Below are 8967 nucleotides of genomic sequence, written 5' to 3' on the forward strand. Positions count from 1 at the left end.
ATTTTTGTTTGAAGTATGCCTTTTCCATGTAAATAACAGATCTTAGGAAACGAATATAATAGAGAAAAATGAGCTCATTATAGACGTAATTCAAAACGTGCTCTAGTTACTATATGTTATAAGTTTAATTTAAAAAATGACAATAAAAGATTGAACTCTTTTTCTCATTGCAACTTGAACATGATTTTCATATTAACCAAAGCTGTTGTCATTCGTATGAGAACCGCTTGAAAAGAAAAATATAGGTATAAAGTAGTCATTAAAGCTTGAAAGACGAAGGGTGACGCTAGGGATTTGTTGAGTAGTAATAAGTTTAAGGCGGACTGGGATTTGTGAATATTCCCTTTATCTTATAGGTACTCGCAGCTAATCTAATGAAACGTCATGGCAGCTGTGCTGCTCTCCAAAATATTTTCAAGATTGTGCGGTTGATCACGTTAATTTTAGATTTCGGTTTTTTTTAACATACCAGTAGGTAGTGTTATGTTGGTCCTTATTTGTTTGGTTAATTTCTGTCCAGTCTTAGGACCGGTCCTACCTGTTCTTCCGACTGTAAGTACTAGAACTGATTAAACAAAGAAGAAATAATGTAAAGGGGTGTCAACTATGACCGAAATTTATATGTCTTTAGAACTGATATGCAGAACTGAATTGGATTGGACCAAGACTGAACTGGACGGGACTACATTTTTCATTCCTAAATAAAGACGGCCACAACACTACTCCCCGCTTATATTATTTGAATATATGATAATAATAAAAGTGGGTTACCACATCAGGTGCGTGAATATCACTACGACTTATTAAATAATGAATAAAAATGAAGAATGAGGACGTGCAACGTCCTTTTTTCCTTTTCTAATTTTTAAATCTAGTTTTTTCAATACAAAATACTCAACTCTACATAAGAGTATTTTCATCCTTAATATCTGACTTAACATTGATCTCGTCATATTCATGTTATAGATCCTCGATAAAAGTCCCAAATTTGCAACCCCCCTTTATAAGGCATCATTTTGACTAGTATTATAGTAAAGTATTTCATTATTCTGTATTTAGACCTAATTAAAGCTATAGAAATTTGATTTATCATTTTAAAGTACTCCTAAAGCTAGGTCGATAGCGAATGCTTTATTAAGTGTTAAGAATGACCTAGCAAAGAGTATAACAGTGGGAAATCCCGTGCTTGTAGAGGATATTGGTGCTTTATAATTTTGGCGGTGGCAAGATATAGAACGTTCGAATTGAAGATCCCTAGGGCGATCGAGGCTGCTTGGGGCTTGGGCTCTGATATGATTCATCAAACATGTCAAGACCTTTTCGAACTTAATAGAAAATACTCAAAATCAAAGAAAAAAAAAAAAAAAAAAAAAACGAGCCAGTTGTTAGTTTAAAAGCAAATTTGCACGTAATGTTATATATCTGTATTTTTTTGATTTTTGATTCTAATTTTTTTAGTTTGGATATATGAATATTTGAATTTTGTAAGCCTTAATCTGGCGAAGAAATTTTTAAATATAAATTTTAATTATATTTAAAGTATTTTTAGTCCGATTCGGACTCTTCCTTTAATATCAAATTTTTTGTTGCCAATACATCTAATTTTGAAGTTAAATAATTCTTTATTCATAATGGATTTTCACGGAGAGAAAGTGCAGATTATTCAAAATATGAAGTTGAACAAGGGTTAACAAAAAGTAAACAAAGGGGATCGATCCATCTCGTTTTTGTTTTTTGTTCATGGTCATAGATATGTGTCTTACCAAATTTGCTCTTTATTTAATAGTCTCAAATAATACTAAGAATCTGTGGTGGCTTTTTTGTATATACTTGGATATACATATAAGCATTGTTCCAAGACAATGGACTACAAAAAATAAAATTGACTTTTCGTGAAATTTTTCAAAGGCTTGATTCACGTTTGTTCTTTTTCTTTTTGCATCATCAAACCAATGACTTGTGGAAACAACATATCAAAAGACTATTATTCTTCAAATAAGGTTAATTAATTAATTGGATTACTGAAGTCCACTAAGAACACAGCAATGTTTTTTTTATTTTTTGTCAAGAAATAAGAACTGTTTCATTATGCTTCAAGTCCAATACTTTGTTGTAAATACTATATAATATTGTGGTCGAGACCACTTTGTTTCAAACCATGAAATGATCAAGGCCAAGTAAAATTTTAATCCGGTACGACTCGATGCCAATTCTTTTCAAAAAAAAAAGCTTAAAGAAGTAATGTAATTGAGTTCCGAATCAATTTTCACCAAAATAAATAACGGATTAATCCTTTCTCAACCATCAATCTTTTTACACTAACGCTGCGTTTTTTATACAAAGATTTCAGATAAATAGGCTCAGAGTTAATTCTTTGTAATTGTAAAGCACTCTCGGTCCATGTGCTGTAAATAACTGAGGGTTTTCTGGAAATACATAAATTGTATTTGTAGCAAGTTAAATTCCTCAATAACTAAAGCTATTTTTCACTCACTAAATAAATGACCAATGCACGAACTTTTTTTCAATATTTAAGGCGATCTTAGTCAGATTCTGAAGTTTTGTTTAAGTTCTTCGTCACTTTGCGTCAAACTCCCAATATGAGTATGAGTATTGGAGCTGTCGAATTCTGGTTTTCTACACTAAATAGTTGCTTTGGCATTGGTCATGACAATGAGAGCAAAATAAGAATAAAACTTTCAGGGATTGAGACAAGAAGAATTTTCTTAATATTCACGGTTGCTTTGGTCTTGATCACGAAACTAAACCGAGATATTGTAGGTTCAAGATAAGGTCTTTTAGGGCTCAAACCAAGGGTTTCTACGGTATTTAGTTTTTAAACTAAGTAAATGTTTAATCAAGTTGCTTTAGTCTTGATCTTGACAACGAAACTGAGACATTGCCTGTTCGAGATCAGGAATTTCCGCCCTCGAAATCTATTGAAAAAAATATTTTTTTAAATGGAAAATACTACAAAAATCTTAATCAAATTACTTTGGTCTTGCTCAACAGTAAAACAAACCAAAGAATTTGATAGGTCAAGACAGGAACAAGACCGAGACATATCTTGAGAACCACATCACCAATAAAGCAAATGCAACATTATGTATTTGAATTTCTGTCATTTCTCCATGTCCCTTTAAAGAGTCATAGAAATGATTTTTGTGGTAGTAACTAGTTGTGTGTCAGCCAGTCTGTCATGACGTCGAGTCATTGAGGTAATAATGATGGTGAGTGAAAAGTGGAATTTCATGACGAGTCATCACATATTTATAGCAAAAACTGTTGCTCCTTCTTCGGCTTTCGTGTTCTTCTTCTATGTTCTTACTGCATCATCTCAGCATGACGTCATCAGATCTCAGTGATTTTTTTTTGCATTTTCATTTGCCTCATCATTTTATTTTATTTTTTCCTCCAAGGTCATACCGGCTTTTTATACTGTATATGTGTATTTAAAAAAACATCCTTCCTGACTTTAACCCATTTATTGTAAATATGCAGTAGACTGTTCCGTTTTTGAGACAATGTTTGTATATCTTTGCTCAAATAGCTTTTCTCATGGTGAGAATCAAGCAATTGACTTTGACAAAGTTGGAGTTGCCTCAAGCCATTTTTGGTTTGGTACCAATCATTTTAATTTGTTGGAAATTATATTTATGTGTCAAAATTGGCTACTTGTACCGTCCTTAATACGATGCTGTGAGGCTCAACCTCATTCAGTCTTTTTTCATTGGTCCGATCTTTTTTACCATTCAACGGTCTTTCACTCTACGGTATAACGTAAAATTATAAGTTTTAGTCACACACCTCCTACTTTAAGCGTCATTTATCTGGTCTATTTGAAATAAGTTATGTTGATCAGCTAAAGAGACTAGTAACTACGGTATTTAAGCTATTTTAGTTACTATGAAACACCGATAAAGATAAGTCAGGTAAGGTTCTAGGATGTTACGCCCTGGGCGATTTCGCCATGGGAAGTTCTGTCCTGAGAAGTTTCGCCCTGCAAATTTCCGCCCTCATACATATATTGTAGCATAAATGTATCTTCTACATATAATTTAAGATTTAATTTTAGTCTTCCCCCCAATTGAAGTTATTTGTAATGCATTTTTGCATTCAGTAGTGTAAAATGAGTGCATTTAATTCAGTTTTAATATATTTTAAAATAGAACATATCATACGGTTCGAATTCATTATAATAAGAAACAACAGTTATTTCATATTAATTACTCATATCCTATAGTTTCATAATTAATTACAAAGGACTTCAAGTTGAAGTTAAGGAAGACCTTAAATTATAAGTGGAAGATACATTAATGCTATAATATATGTATGAGGGCTAAACTTCCCAGGGCATAACTTACGGTCAGGTAGGACTGACAAATTTTATTAGGACTGTATGTTAGGACTGTGGAATTTTTAGTTTTTTTAGACACATCCAACACTAATAGCTAATGAAAAAATTGGTTAATTACTATAAAAATTTAATGACACGTCTGGTACCGTTATAAATTTTAAGGACTCTTACGAATCTAACGAAAAATCCGTCCTGTTGAAACAATCTTTGATAAATTACATCCTCATGGAGAGGGACATTTCTAGCTTTGATCTTTTGAGGAGGGAGGTTAACCCCAAAAATATCTATACCCTTATATAATTATATATATAAATAGGTTTATTAGATATCTATGATAAAAACACCACTGCTCATAGATATCAACCAATGACGTTATCAAAAATCAATCTACTATAACTTGAATGAGCCTAATTTATACATTAATTTGACCTAAATGCAGAATAATGGCAAATTTTTACGGGTTTAAAGAGGCTTAACTAATTCAAATAGTAAACTGAGATACTTGGCTATAAGATTAATGAAAAGAATGCCTTTTAGAGGGCAAATGCAAATTTGGGGCATTGTTAAGGATCGATAACAGCCCCACCAACTGATTTTGAGTTCACTATTGTGTCCTTATGACGGAAAGGTTGTGAGATGTTATAAAGGTAAGGATGCGACATATTAATCCAATAATTTCATCTTAGTTAGTGGGTTAATATCTCCATTATTTACTCACTATTAACATTTTAAACACACAACAATCATGGATAATAAAAAAATAATATTTTTGTCTTTTTTCCCCCATCTTTTTTTTTTGAAAATCATTTTCCACGTAAACAATGACTTGCATCAGTGTGGTTATAGTACTTTATATTAGTAGTGAAAGAAACCATTTTTCAGGTCAATATGTCGCTCAAAAAGAGGTATTTGAGCCTTTATAACATCATATAATTAAAAAATACCAAATAGCCCCTCAAATACCAGCAAATAAAAGAGGTGTGAGAAATAGGCGTATGTCCGCTTTTGTAAAAAATAAAAAATGTATATTATTTTGCTAGTATTTTAGCACACATTTGAGCAATAATATATGTATATAAATATAGAGTGGGCGGAGTTTGAATACAAATTAAAATTAATAATAATTTTTCCCCTTTTTTTATTGGTCGACAGAGAGTTTTTTAGCGTCGTCAGGCTCGCATAATAGGAGAAGAACAGAGTGGTGGGGGGAAGTTCTCTCTTTTTTCCTTCTTTTTTTCTCCTTTTCTCCCTTTTTTCTTTCTCTCTCTGTTTCCTTTTCCTTTTCTTTTGAGCGTCCATTTTTGGAATGTTCATCAAATAACAAGTATGATAACAGAGAATTAAGAAATTGTATTACTAATCAAATAATTGAGTAAATAATGGGTTGATGACCTCTGCATCATCCTTACAGAGATGAAAACGAGCACATTTTTAAGTGTGTGGGGTTATAATTGTATAATTTGCTTGTACAATTTAAAAGGAAGAGTAAATTTAAACACCCCCAAATACGGACATTTCCCCTTCTCCAAGTATAATATTTATACAAGACTGTAATCACAGTAGGAATTGGAGTGTTCAAAGATGGGGAAAAGCCTACGAGTAAAAGTGGAGTCTAAAGGTTTTGCTCACAAGTCCATTTCGAGTTATTTTAAGTTGTTTTTTTTTTATAAATCTCTAATTATGGTATATGTGGCTTCATAGGATTAAGATTCTTTCTGGAGTTCATCTTTCGACCCCAAGTGACCTCCCAAGTCTTACCGTTTGAGTCCAAGTAAAGCAGTCTCGTATATTTGATTGTGAGATCAAGTGAAGTTCCAAGTCTTCAAAATATATACTTAAGTGGAGTCGCAAGTAGTCTAAAGTCAAAATCCTCACATCTGGTAGTATTTATGGACTCTATTAATGTTGAGTCATCCACCAGATTCTCTCTAAAATAAGCCCCCTTATAACAAAACAGTGATTATGGCACTGTGTATATTGAATGGACTTTTTTCGGTTTAGATGCCTTCTTGAGTAGTAGTTGACTTTATTTGGTGATTGTTTAAGTATCAATTGTATATTTAATAACCGTTGGAGTTTCCTTGGCAATAGATCAATTAGTAATATTGTTGTTTTTTTCTCCACATCTTTTGAGACTGTTTAAGAGGAGGCAGAGGCAGGAATGAAGGCGATAATCTCTCTTCTTTTTGATAGTAAACAATTCGGAGAGATTATGATATTTATACATCTCTAAGATCGTGGATAATAGGCAATATGTGTCGTAGTGTGTTTGTTTAAGATGGTTTTGAGGAGGGGAAGGCAGGATCAGAGAGCCAGAAATAGGAAAATAACTCTCAATTACACGCATTGAATAGAAATATCGAAACTGGACTATCACAAATCCGCTCAAGTCAAAGGCAAAGTTCAAATTGACTTAATTTTATAAATAGAGAAATATCAGGATTTAAAAAACCCAAGATTTAAAAACTTATCAAGTATCAAAGAAACGACATCAAGTTTTAGTAGTATGAATAGATCACACCGAATTCACATGAATGATAAAAATCAACCATAATTAATAATACCCAAAGTTTCAGTGGTTTTACTTATATACGAAGTGGAACTAAAAATGAGAACTGTTTACTGTTTTAAATAGGCTCAAAGATATAACAGATTCACTTTTTTACAAAATTAGGTCCAAAATGAGAACATTTTATTAGTCAAATAGACCCAAGATTTAAGCAGAATCCCTTTTATACGACGAATAGTAATATCAATGTAGGCCCCATAAATAAGACTCAAAATTCAAACAGAATCACTCTTAAGCCACGAATAGAAATATCAAAGCTGGACCCATATATGGGAACAATTCATAAAAATCCCGAAATTTAACCTCAAAAAACTCATTTAACAATAGAAATATCAATGTTGGTCCCATAAAGGAGACCCAAAATTATAGCCGAATTACTTTTACATCACAAAGAAAAATATTGAAGCAGGAATTAGAAATGAAAACAAGTCAAATAGATCCAAATTCAGAGAGAATCACTCTTAAACCACAAATAGAGCCTTTCAAATTGGACCCAGAAAGGAGATCCAAGAATCACTTACAATCAAATCCTCTTGTTTTTGGGCGGCTCAATGAATAATAGGAATCTCCTGTCTTTGAGACAACTCCTGTTGTTGGTTTATTCACTGAATTTTATATAATTTTAGTATACTAAAATCACTTCTTTTTTTTTCATTTTCTTCACGGATTACAATCTCGATACAAATTTGCAAACAATGAGCCCACAAACTAATTAAGAACTGTATAAACACACACTTGACTTTTGCTCAGACCCTGTAAAACACTTATTTATTAATAGAACTCAAAAAATAACTAAATAAAAATAAATTCGGGAGGAGCTTCTATAGTGTGTATGAAACACAAAAACCGATGAAACCAGCTGCCGTGTGCTTCTCTACACGCACGCCCGTACGTCTGCCCATACACTCGGTCCCTATCCATAGGTACTGCTCAAAATATTAATAACTATTGCCTGTGATACAATAAAGGCTGCTGTTTTTTATTATTATTTTATATTTTGTACTCACTTCAGGGGGTCCATGATGCTTCTTCTCCTGCCTCAGACATCATTTAGATGATGGAACGGCCTTGTGTACACTTATGAAGTCGCCCATAAACTATGCACCTATACTTAATGCTGTTGTTGTCCAAATCAACTATTAATCATTTTTTTATGTCTATCTATAAACGACAACACGTTATTTTGCTTTTACTCAAATAAAAAGTGTCAAAATTGATCAAATATAAAAAAAAAAAATTCCTAGTCCTACACAAAATATTTCTTCTCGCTTTAAGAAAATATGTATGAATGTTGAGTAAAAGTTGGGATTTTGTACAAGTTGTAACTTGTACAATCAGCAAATTGAACAATTTGCAACTCAAAAATGAGATGTATAACGCAAGTCAATATTTTTTTTTTTTGCTATTGGATTGAAATGGCTTGCTTTTCATTGATTGTACCTCAAGAAACATGAAAATGACTATTACATACCGAAATATCTACTTTTATAGTCGTCAAAGTGCTTTAAAAAATATATTTTTTTACAAAATCTAAATACATTGGTGTTATTTTACGCTTTGAAATATCCAAAAAACATGAAATATGATTTGTAGGTTTAATTATATGCATTTTTTTTTCTGTAATCGGAGGAAATGCCTTCTAAATACAAAAAAAAATATGACGAAAAATGGATCTTTCTTTGAAAGTCTCATAAATTCCTCATTTTTGATCACAATGATGAAAATCATAGTTTGTCGTAAAGTGAAGACACACAACTTTATAATTAAAAAACTTGTACAAGTTATACGAAGCAAATTGTACAAGTTGCAACTCGAAAATTAGATAAAGATGATTAAAATAATGATCTTGGAGTAGACTTCTAATTAAATGATAATGCAATAATTGAATATTTTTTAGATGGTCGATATATTATAAATGTTGTTGTAGTTATTGACTATATGAGTTTAATTAATAATTGTATTCTGCCTTGACACATTATAAGTACACAGTTATACATATTACTTGTATATACGTAGCTTTAATTTATCAAAATAAAATGAT

General features: G+C 31.8%; 1 protein-coding gene across 1 annotated transcript in view; it reads right to left on the reverse strand.

The window, feature by feature from the left end:
• The window catches only part of LOC121118289 (uncharacterized), a 38442-nt gene extending 30722 nt beyond the window's left edge, over window positions 1–7720 (reverse strand). The window contains exon 1 of the mRNA XM_040712868.2: window positions 7448–7720. The gene's annotated coding sequence lies outside the window, so the exon portion shown is untranslated. The remainder of the gene's footprint in view (window positions 1–7447) is intronic.
• Between the last annotated feature and the right edge of the window lie 1247 nt (window positions 7721–8967).

This window comes from Lepeophtheirus salmonis, chromosome 1 (genome assembly GCF_016086655.4).
Source record: "Lepeophtheirus salmonis chromosome 1, UVic_Lsal_1.4, whole genome shotgun sequence".
NCBI lineage: Eukaryota > Metazoa > Arthropoda > Copepoda > Siphonostomatoida > Caligidae > Lepeophtheirus > Lepeophtheirus salmonis.